The sequence below is a fragment of the Haematobia irritans genome, chromosome 2 (genome assembly GCF_050003625.1).
Source record: "Haematobia irritans isolate KBUSLIRL chromosome 2, ASM5000362v1, whole genome shotgun sequence".
NCBI classification, from domain to species: Eukaryota; Metazoa; Arthropoda; class Insecta; order Diptera; family Muscidae; genus Haematobia; species Haematobia irritans.
The window spans coordinates 12,563,984-12,576,441 of NC_134398.1; the positions used below are offsets into that span (position 1 = coordinate 12,563,984).

Here is a 12,458-nt window from a genome sequence, read left to right on the forward strand (position 1 = left end):
TGTAGAAAATTTCGTCAAAATTTTATTTCTACAGAAAATTTTGTTAAATTTTTTATTATATAGAAAATTTTGTTAAATTTTTTATCCTATAGAAAATTTTGTTAAAATATTATTTCCATAAAAATTTTTGTCAAAATTTTATTTGTATAGACAATTTTGTCAAAATTTTATTTCTATAGTCAATTTTGTCAAAATTTTATTTCTTTAGAAAATGTTGTCAAAATTTTACTTCTATAGAAATTTTGTTAAAATTTTATTTCTATGGAAAATTTTGTCAACACGTTATTTCTATAGAAAATTTTGTTAATATTTTATATCTGTAGTAAATGTTTTCACACTTTTATTTCTATAGAAAATTTTCTCAAAATTTTATTTCTTTAGCAAATGTTGGCAAAATTTTATTTGTATAGAAAATTTTGTGGCGTTTATTTTGTCAAAGTTTTATTTCTAAAAAATATTTTATGAAAATTTTATTTCTATAGAAAATTTTGTCTAAATTTAATTTCTAAAGAAAACGTTGTCAAAATTTTATTTCTATAGAAAATTTTCTTAAAATATTATTTTTATAAATAGAAATAGAAAATTTTGTAAAATTTTTTATTCTATAGAAAATTTTGTTAAAATATTATTTCTATAAAAATTTTTGTCAAAATTTTATTTGTGTAGACAATTTTGTCAAAATTTTATTCCTTTAGCAAATGTTGTCAAAATTTTACTTCCATAGAAATTTTGTTAAAATTTTATTTCTATGGAAAATTTTGTCAACATTTTATTTCTATAGAAAATTTTGTTAATATTTTATTTCTATAGTAAATGTTGTCAAAATTTTATTTCTTTAGAAAATTTTGTCAAAATTTTATTTCTATAGAAAATTTTGTGGCGTTTATTTTATCAAAATAATATTTCTATAGGAAATTTTTTCAAATTTTTATTTTTATAGAAACATTGTCGAAATTTTATTTCTATAGAAAATTTCGTCAAAGTTTTTTTTCTAAAGAAAATTTTGTGAAAATTTTATTTCTATAGAAAATTTGGTCTAAATTTAATTTCTAAAGAAAATATTGTCAAAATTTTATTCCAATAGAAAATTTTCTTAGAATATTATTTCTATAAAAAATTTTGTCAATTTTTTTTTCTATAGATTTTGTTGATTTTTTTGTTTTATAAAAAATTTTGTCAAAATTTTATTTCTATAAAAATTTCTTATCAAATTTTTATTTCTATAGAAAATTTTGTCCAAATTTTATTTCTATTTTTGTCTCAAAATTTTATTTTTAAAGAAAATTGTGTCAAAATTTTATTTCTATAGAAAATTTCGTAAAAATTTTATTTCTATAGAAAATTTTGTGAAATTTTATTTCTTTAGGAAATTTTGTTGAATCTGTTGTTATATAGAAAATTTTGTTAAAATATTACTTCTATAAAAATTGTTGTCAAAATTTTATTTCTATAGTCAATTTTGTAATAATTTTATTTCTATAGAAAATTTTGTCAAAATTTTATTACTATAGTAAATGTTGTCACATTTTATTTCTACAGAAAATTTTGTCAAATTTTATTTCTATAGAAAATTTTGTTAAATTTTTTATTCTATAGAAAATTTTGTTAAAATATTATTTCCATAAAAATTTTTGTCAAAATTTTATTTGTATAGACAATTTTGTCAAAATTTTATTTCTATAGTCAATTTTGTCAACATTTTATTTCTTTAGAAAATGTTGTCAAAATTCTACTTCTATAGAAATTTTGTTAAAATTTTATTTCTATGGAAAATTTTGTCTACACTTTATTTCTATAGAAAATTTTGTTAATATTTTATATCTGTAGTAAATGTTGTCACACTTTTATTTCTATAGAAAATTTTCTCAAAATTTTATTTCTTTAGCAAATGTTGGCAAAATTTTATTTGTATAGAAAATTTTGTGGCGTTTATTTTGTCAAAGTTTTATTTCAAAAAAATATTTTATGAAAATTTTATTTCTATAGAAAATTTTGTCTACATTTAATTTCTAAAGAAAACGTTGTCAAAATTTTATTTCTATAGAAAATTTTCTTAAAATATTATTTCTATAAAAAGAAATAGAATTTTTTTTTAAATTTTTTATTCTATAGAAAATTTTGTTAAAATATTATTTCTATAAAAATTTTTGTCAAAATTTTATTTGTGTAGACAATTTTGTCAAAATTTTATTTCTTTAGAAAATGTCAAAATTTTACTTCTATAGAAATTTTGTTAAAATTTTATTTCTATGGAAAATTATGTCAACATTTTATTTCTACAGAAAATTTTGTTAATATTTTATTTCTATAGTAAATGTTGTCAAAATTGTATTTCTTTAGAAAATGTTGTCAACATTTTATTTCTATAGAAAATTTTGTGGCGTTTATTTTATCAAAGTTATATTTCTATAGGATATTTTGTCAAATTATTATTTCTATAGAAATATTGTCGAAATTTGTTTTCTATAGGAAATTTCATCAAAGTTTTATTTCTAAAGAAAATTTTGTGAAAATTTTATTTCTATAGAAAATTTTGTCTAAATTTAATTTCTAAAGAAAATGTTGTCAAAATTTTATTTCTATAGAAAATTTTCTTAAAATATTATTTCTATAAAAATTTTGTCAAATATTTTTTTTATAGATTTTGTTGATTTTTTTGTTTTATAGAAAATTGTGTCAAAATTTTATTTCTATAAAAATTTCTTATCAAATTTTTATTTCTATAGAAAATTTTGTCAACATTTTATCTCTATAGTCAATTTTTTCAAAATTTTATTGCTCAGTTTCATTATCTTATTCCCTCTCTCATTCGATTAAATGTGTGTTTTTTCTTCTCAAAATTAAAATTTTAAATTCTTTCATAAATTCTCAATAATGTTATTGAAGACATTTTTCGATCCTATTGAAGCGTTTTTTGGTGGCGAAAAATTCCCATAATCTAAAATGAAATATCCAATTAAAATTACTCATACGCACCCAGGCATAAAATACATTTTCATTGAATTAATATTAGAGGTCATGCAGAACGCCAACAAAATGGCTTGTTTACTTGATTCCCTCTCATTTGATTTGGCCAGATGAGCTCTTGGGCTCTCGTATGAGAAGGGAGGAGAAAATTGAGAGAAATTCCTAAGAAATATTTCTCCCCTCTTGATATAGGCAACAGAAAATCGAAATAAATGTTATGTTTAATAACTTTTGGTTCAACGACAATTTGAAGCAGACCAGAGAATTATACCAACAAAAAAAAAATGAATTCATTATATGATCAAAGTCGAAGGAAGAAAAAAAAAATAACGCCAGCCTATACACACACACACACACAAAAACACCATGCTTAACTTTGTTAACTAAAAATGGCCATAAACTTAACTCCTACCATACTCCTGGTATGTTTTTTCTTCATTTTCTCTCAGAGTTCAGTTTCAATCACTAACTATTGAAAACACTTCAACAAAAACTGTCATTTAAAAGCTATCTTCCCCACACTCGCACACACACACACACAAGTTCTAAACTCAAGCATGAATGACGATGACCACTACGAGACAAGGGAGAAATGTCCAGAAACTAAACAGGCGAAATGGGAAGATGGAAAATAAGGAAAACAACTCACTCGCTCGTAATCTAATAAATTGCCAAAGTTGATACCTATAAATACGAATCCATTAAATTCACTTTTTGTATGTTTTACGCATTGCGTTAAGCATCTGATTCTCCATTTTCATGGACATTGATGCCTTGAGGGGGACAAGACTAGGATTTTTACACTAAACGAAACAATAATAAAAAATAATGGTAAGAATATAGAATTCCTTAAAAACAGAAAAAAAATCAACAAAAAATATTTTTAGAATTTTTTAAATTAAAGTTTTAATTTTATTGCAAAACAATTAATCAGTAAAAACATTATTCCTATTCACTTTTTCATGAAAAGAAAAAAATAGATCATTGACTTTAATTGAACTTTATGGGATAATTTAGGTTGATGATTTTTATACCCTCCACCATAGGATGGGGGATATATTAACTATGTCATTCCGTTTGTAACACATCGAAATATTGCTCTAAGACCCCATAAAGTATATATATTCTGAGTCGTGGTAATATTCTTAGTCGATCTAAGCATGTCCGTCCGTCCGTCCGTCTGTTGAAATCACGCTAACTTCCAAACGAAACAAGCTATCGCCTTGAAACTTGGCACAAGTAGTTGTTATTGATGTAGGTCGGATGGTATTGCAAATGGCCCATATCGGTCCACTTTTACGTATAGCCCCCATATAAACGGACCCCCAAATTTGGCTTGCAGAGCATATAAGAGAAGCATATTTCATCCGATCCGGCTGAAATTTGGTACATGGTGTTGGTATATGGTCTCTAACCCTCATGCAAAAATTGGTCCATATCGGTCAATAATTATACATAGCACCCATATAAACCGATCCCCCGATTTGGCTTGTTGAGCCTCAAAGAGAAGCAAATTTCATCCGATCCGGCTGAAATTTGGCACATGGTGTTGGTATATGGTCCTTAACATCCAAGCAAAAATTGGTCCACATCGGTCCCATATAAACCGATCCCCACATTTGGCTTGCGAAGCCTCAAAGAGAAGCAAATTTCATCCGATACGGCTGAAATTTGGTACATGGTACAAGTATATGGTCCCTAACACCCATGCAAAAATTGGTCCATATCGGTCCATAATTATATATAGCCCCCATATAAACCGATCCCCAGATTTGAACTCCGGAGCCTCTTGGAGGAGCAAAATTCATGCGATCCGGTTCAAATTTGCAACGTGGTGTTAGTATATGGTCTCTAAGAACCATGTAAAAATTGACCATATTGGTCCATAATTATATATAGCCCCCATATAAACCGATTCCCAGATTTGGTTTGCGGAGAAGCAAATTTAAGAGAAGCAAATTTCATCCGATCCGGCTGAAATTTGATACATGGTATTAGTATATAGTCTCTAACAACCATTCAAAAATTTGTCCATATCAGTCCATAATTATATATAGCCCCCATATAAACCGATCCCCAGATTTGAACTCCGGAGCTTCTTGGAGGAGCAAAATTCATCCGATCTAGTTCAAATTTGCAACGTGGTGTTAGTATATGGCCGCTAATAACCATGCAAAAATTGGTCCATATCGGTCTATAGTTATATATAGCCGATCCCCAATCACACAAAAAGTTGGTCCATATCGGTTCATAATGATCTGCTATTTGTGATTTACGACGCTAAATATAGCCAAAAATCTTTTGAATATCAGATGAGGGACTATGGTAAAATTAATTACAGCCTGTTGAATATAATGATTAATAACATTGTTTGGGATACTATTTACTATTTTGATGATGTGGAGAACCAAATAAATTTTATGCAACATAATGTATCAGAACTTTTCAACGCAACTGTCCCTCTAAAAAACAAAAAATTTAGACCAAAACAACAGCCATGGTTCAGTCAAGAGATTAAAGAACTAATTAATAAAAGAGATTCAACATACAAAAGGTGGAAACGTTATAAAACAACCTCGCTTCATGAAGAATTCAAAAATTTACGACGTGAAGTCAATGGAAAAAATCAAAGTAGCTAAAACAGCGTTCTATAGACAGAAATTTAGCATGGCAGTTGACAGTGGATCAAAGTGGAAAACAATACGTGATATTGGCATTGGAAGGAAACACTCAGCGCCAGCTGATATCGACGTTGAAAATTTAAATGAAATATTTGCGCGTCAGTCATCTTCGACTAACTTTAATGATCCTTCATACTCAATTCTTCCATCGAGTTGTGGTTTTTCTAATACTCAATTTAGCTTCAATTGTGTCGACCAATGTGAAGTTCTGAAATGCTTTCTTTCTATAAAGTCAAACGCTGAAGGGACGGATGAACTTAGCCCAAAATTTATAAAATTATTGCTTCCAAAGTGTCTACCTTATTTCACATACATTTTTAACACCATTCTTACGAAGTCTGTTTTTCCAACGTCCTGGAAATTCACCAAAATCATACCATTACCCAAGCCTAAATCCGAGGAATTTCGGCCCATAGCAATACTACCATTTCTCTCGAAAGTTTTGGAACGTGTTATGTACAATCAAATGAGTATATTCATAAATTCACACAATCTTCTAACTGACAGACAATCAGGATTTAGACCACAAAGAAGCTGTATTACTGTGCTCGCGGATGTGATTGAATATTTGAGATCTAAAATGGATGACAACAATGTATCTGTACTTATATTGCTTGATCATAGTAAGGCGTTTGATACTGTGAATCATGGTATTCTAACACGTAAACTGAAACATTTGTTTTACTTTTCTGATTCAGCTTGTAGACTTATTTCATCGTACCTTACTGGTAGAACCCAGTCTGTATATCACTGCAATGTAAAGTCTAGTGCTCTAAATACTAATAGAGGCGTACCTCAAGGCTCGGTGCTTGGACCGTTGCTTTTTTGCATATACGTGAATGATTTGCCTTCTGTCTTACAATATTGCAAAATTCATCTTTATGCTGACGATGTACAAGTCTATGCTAGTACATCTGTGAATAAATTACCAGACTGCATTGAGAAAATCAATACGGAATTAGAGAAAATAAACAATTGGGCATTGAATAATGATCTAATGATCAATCCAACAAAATCCAAATGCTTGTTTATCTACAAGAGTAATGTCAACATTAGTACACATTATGAAATATGTATTCATAACGAGCTGATAGATATTGTGCAAACTGCAGTAAATCTTGGTGTTACATTTAATGAGCGTCTAACGTGGACTAATCACATTCAAAGCAATATTGCGAAAACATACGGAATGTTGAGAAACTTGTGGACCGTGCAATCCTCAACACCATATCATATACGGATGCTCTTGGCTAAAACTTATCTTGTTCCTGTTCTTCTGTATGGAGTTGAAATATTTGGAAACTGTAGCAGCGCTGACAAGAAAAAGCTAAACGTTGCTTACAACAGCATAGCAAGATATGTATTCAATAAAACTCGCTACGATCGGATATCATTTTTTGCCTACCAAATATACAATATGAGTTTCAACAGCCTCGTACATTTCAAATGCCTTGTATTTCTTCAAAGAATTATTTATTCCGGTGAACCTACCTATCTCTATGAAAGACTAAAATTTACTCAATCAAATCGTGGAAAGAAGATCATTCAACTGCGTTACAAGTATGCCATTTCGGAGTATCAATTCCTAGTCAGTACAATTCGTCTTTGGAACAATCTTCCAATCAATATACAGTTAATGAGCAACGCATTCGAATTCAAGAAAACACTTCAATCTTATTTTATAAATCAAATTTAACTTTTTTTTTCTATTGCAACTATTTATTATATTTTCGTTCAATCAAAAAATGTTTAAAAAAAAACCTGTTCACAAATTATTTAGTTTTTATTGTAATCTTTTTTTTTCTTGCTGCAATGATATAATATTCAATTACTAACCTAGTACTGTAATTTATAAGATTAAACATCTTGTTGTGCTAGGAAGCCAAAATAAAATAAATAAATAAATAAATAATCATGGTTGCCATTCGAGTCAAAAATAATCTAGCAAAATTTTATTTCTATAGAAAATTTTGTCAAAATTTTATTCCTATAGAAAATTTTGTTAAAATCGTATTTCTATAGAAAATTTTGTCCAAATTTTACTTCAATAGAAAATGTTGTCAAAATTTTATTTCTATAGAAAATTTTGCAAACTTAATTATATACGTATTCACCCAAGTAATTCGATTGTGAATGATAGTCTGCAGTAGAAGCTTCTACGGAATCCATGGTGGAGGGCCTGGCCGAACTTACGGTATATACTTGTTATTATTATTTCCGTGATTACAGCAATTTTAAGTACAATTTAATTACATAAATTATTTACCTAATTAAAACAGAAAAATATTTTTTTCTATACTGCTACTTATCTTTAAAAGCTAAATGAGAGCAATTGAAGCATTGTGATATTTTAAGAAGGGAGAGTAGTTTCTATTCGCTCCTATCTCTCTTACCATCGTATCAATTTCAAGTCTTTTGAAAAAATTATTGAGATCACAGTAGATTCTCTCTTCTTTTTTTTTCGTTAAACACTTCATTTGACATTTAAATTTTAAAACTTATGAGAAAATTACTGAAATCAAAATACTTTATCTATTCTCTTTATAGTTCCCCATTCTCTTCACCCAGGCAATTATGTGGTTTCTCTAAAGTTGTTTGCTTTGTTATTGTTTTTTTTTTTAGTGTACATCCGAAAAACTTTTATTCTCTTCTTCTCTCTTTTGGTTAATGATTTAAGGCAATCATTTGACCACTTGCTCCCTACAGCATACACAACATATTCAATCACGTCCTAGTACTCAATCTCTTTGATGTCTATGCTTGTATATCACACCACTGCCACTGCCACCCCCTCCCCATCCACTTACCATTTAACCCCAATCATATCCTGAGTTGAGTGTATGAGTGTATTTGATTTAATTTAATTTTATACTTCGATGACGATGTTTCATGATTTAAGTGTTTCTCTTGGTTTTTTCTTGCTTGCAACAGTTTTTGCCCCCATCTTTTCTAAGCTGGTATTTTATGCTTCATGTAATCAAATGCGGAGGAAGTAGTTTTTCCTGTTTTGGATTTTTTTTTTGGTTTTCTGGTGTTTCCTAGGACTACATCAAAAAAATCCTAATGGAATGAGAAGAAGCGTAGATTTGATGTTATGGTTACTTTTATAGTTGCATTACCATTGAAATGATAAGTTATCGTATTGTCCCAGTGTATAAGGTTCGCTTGTATTTCAATAAAGGTTTTGGGTTTTTGTTTTTTAACATAAATGTTGGAGAGTGGATTTTCTTAAGGTCGTCTGTGATTATTTTATAGAAGCGGAAGCGAAAGTTGATTTTATTAAAAAAAAGAGTATGACCATAAAAACTGTGACCTAGTTTTTATGCGATCGTAAATATATTTCGGTTATGTTACTTTTAGTTTTAAGAACAAATTTCTGGAATTCAAAAAAAAAATCAATATATGACTCTTTCTTAGCTAGAGCTATAGATTTGGTACATGAAATTGTAAATGCAATTTAAATATAATGTAGTAACAAACAAGTATATATATGGCCGTAAGTTCGGCCAGACCGAATCTTATGTACCCTCCACCATGGATTGCATAGAAACTTCTACGAAAGACTGCCCTCCACAATCGAATTACTTGGGTTGTGGTATCTTAAAACTTCTTAACATCGTTTTCCAAATTGCGAGTTAGTCCATACGTGGTATATACTACACAAAAAAGATATGTATAGGTAAGTCTTTAATAATTACGAATCAATATGGACTTTTGTACGGGACGTAGAGACCCAGAATTGAGCTTTGGGGTCACTTATATGGGGGCTATATACAATTATGAATTTGATATGGACCAATTTTTGTGTGATTGGGGATCGATTTATCTCAGGTATTGTGGACTGATATGGACCACTTTTGGGATGGTTGTAAAATATCATATACTACCACCACGTACCAAATTTCAACCAGATCGGATGAATTTTGCTTCTCCAAAAGGCGCCGGAGGTCATATCTGCAGATCGGTTTATATGGGGGCTATATATATATGGACCAATTCCTGCATAGTTGTTGGATACCATATACTAACATCACGTACCAAATTTCAACCGAATCGGATAAATTTTCCTCTTCCAAGGGGCTCCGGAGGTCAAATATGGGGTTCGGTTTATATGGGGGCTATATATAATTATCGACCGATTTCGACTAATTTTTGCATGGTTGTTAAAGATCATATGCTCACACCATGTAGCAAATTTCAGCCGGATCGGGTGAAATTTAACATACTTCTCGTAGAGTCTCCGCAAGCCACATCGGGAGATAGGTTTATATGGAGCTATATATAATTATGGACCGATGTGGACCAATTTTTGCATGGTTGTTAAAGATCATATGCTGACACCATGTACCAAATTTCAGCCGGATCGGATGAAATTTGCATCTCTTAGAGGCCCCGCAAGCCAAATCTGGGGATCGGTTTATATGGGGCTATATATAATTATGGACCGATGTGGACCAATTTTTGCACAGTTGTTAGAGACCATATACTAACATCATGTACCAAATTTCAGCAGGATCGGATGAAATTTGCTTCACTTAGAGACTCCGCAAACCAAATCGGGAGATCGGTTTATATGGGGGCTATATATAATTATGAACCGATGAGGACCAATTTTTGCATGGCTGTTAGAGACCATATACTAACACCATGTACCAAATTTCAGCCATATCGGATGAAATTTGCTTCTCTTAGAGGCCTCGCAAGCCAATTTTCGGGGTCCCTTTATATGGGGGCTATACGTAAAAGTGGACCGATATAGCCCATTTGCAATACCATCCGACCTACATTAATAACAACTACTTGTGCCAAGTTTCAAGTCGATAGCTTATTTCGTTCGGAAGTTAGCGTGATTTCAACAGACGGACGGACGGACGGACACGCTCAGATCGACTCAGAATTTCATCACGACCCAGAATATATATACTTTATGGGGTCTTAGAGCAATATATCGATGTGTTACAAACGGAATGACAAAGTTAATATACCCCCATCCTACACTGAAAAAAATATTGTCGTGAGGTCAAAGATTTCATGTCTTTAAAGTACGAATACAAATTTTGCTTAGCATAGAAGACGCATTACTCTAAAATAAAGTTATTTTCCTTGTCCAAAAGTCGATAAACTTTTCAATGAAGTCGTATTGTCCTTATAATTAAGTGATTTGACTTAAAAATGGGTATCTTAACATGAAAGAAAAAATTTATAGGCTAAGGTCAACTTGACTTTAATAATTCAGAAAAATTCTTTAAATTTAATGAAATTGTCTTTTAATTTGTTGTCTTTTTGCATCTTGACTACAAAGCAAAAAATCGTTCAAATATAGGACATGTTTTTCAAAACTTTATTTTAAAGAAGTTTTTTACTTCAAACATAGCATAATTTCTACTGGAAGTCGAGTCCTAATTTGGAAAATAAAGTTGCCGTTAAAGGACTTTGATAGCATATGAAGAAAAAAAGCTGAGAAAGCGAAAAATTAAAATTTGCTTCCTAGAAGCAAGTACACAAAACCTAAATTTAAAAGAGAATTGTATCTTAAAAGTATCCTTTATCACCCTTTATTCTCCGCTTCCTTGGCTCGGAATCAATACCAAATTTTTTAAAGTAAAGACAAAATCTTTGGAACCGAGTACGCTTTTTTTTTCAGTGTATGGTGGAGGGTATAAAAATTGTAAGGTGACAAATCCCCTTAATATTAAAGGCGATCAATTTCCTTCATTTTATAAAATATATTTTTTTATTTTATTTCCCAGATTAGGTAAGAGAGAACGTCATTACAAGTCTTCACAATACAAGCCACTATAAATACCAGGTCTTCTTTTGTAAAAATATTATTTATTAATAAATAAACTTGGTTCTACGCTTTTCTTATTGTTGATTTTCAAGCAGATATTAATAACAAAATATCATTTAATATCATAATTTATTATGGTTTTAAATTCTTTAATAAAATAAATAAATATGAAAATCTAAAAACAAACAATGCTATATTACTCTTCTTAACATTGCACAGCTATGCTATGCAGAAAAATAAAGAGAACAGTTATTTTATTGAGAATGAGATATTTCTCAATGTGATGAGAATAGACTGGAGATGCACAAAATTATAATTGAATTTATGAGATATTCTTATGGCTTTATAATTATAATACATATTATTTATAAAAATTGCCTTTTGAAAAGAAACTAATATGGTTTTCTGCTTTCCCTCCTGTTTATTTGGAAGTTATGTTACTAACAAAATATCAAAATCCATGCACTATTCACAAAAAACAAGATAAAAATAAATTTCTAACAATATTTTCTATAGATATAAAATTTTGACAACATTTTCTATAGAAACAAAATGTTGACAAAATTTTCTATATAAGTAAAATTTTGTCGAAATTTTCTATATAAATAACATTTTGTTAAAATTTTATATAGAAATAAAATTTTCTATAGATATACAATTTTGACCAAATGTTCTATACAAATAAAAATTTGGCAAAGTTTTCAATAAAAATACAATGTTGACAAAATTGTCTATGGAAATAAAATTGTGACAAAATGTTCTATAGGAAGATTGTTAAGATTTTTTATAGAAAAAAAATTTTGACAAAATTTTTTATAGAAATAAAATTTTGACAAAATTTTCTATTTTTTAATTGGATCAATTGAAGATCTTTTAATTAAAAATTGGATTAAATAATTTCCTGATTTAATTTAATTTAATTTAATTTTTTTGTTCTCCGTATGATTTCAGTGAGAGACTTAAAACATGCTTTGGCCACAACCTATAGATATCGAGTAGAATATCCTCCATATTTGCAT

At 29.1% G+C, this 12,458-nt stretch overlaps 1 protein-coding gene across 1 annotated transcript in view; it reads right to left on the reverse strand.

Annotated features, from left to right (window-relative positions):
• Window positions 1-12,458, reverse strand: part of LOC142223481 (uncharacterized) — a 525,017-nt gene that overhangs the window by 484,323 nt on the left and 28,236 nt on the right. The gene's annotated exons all lie outside the window — the stretch shown is intronic.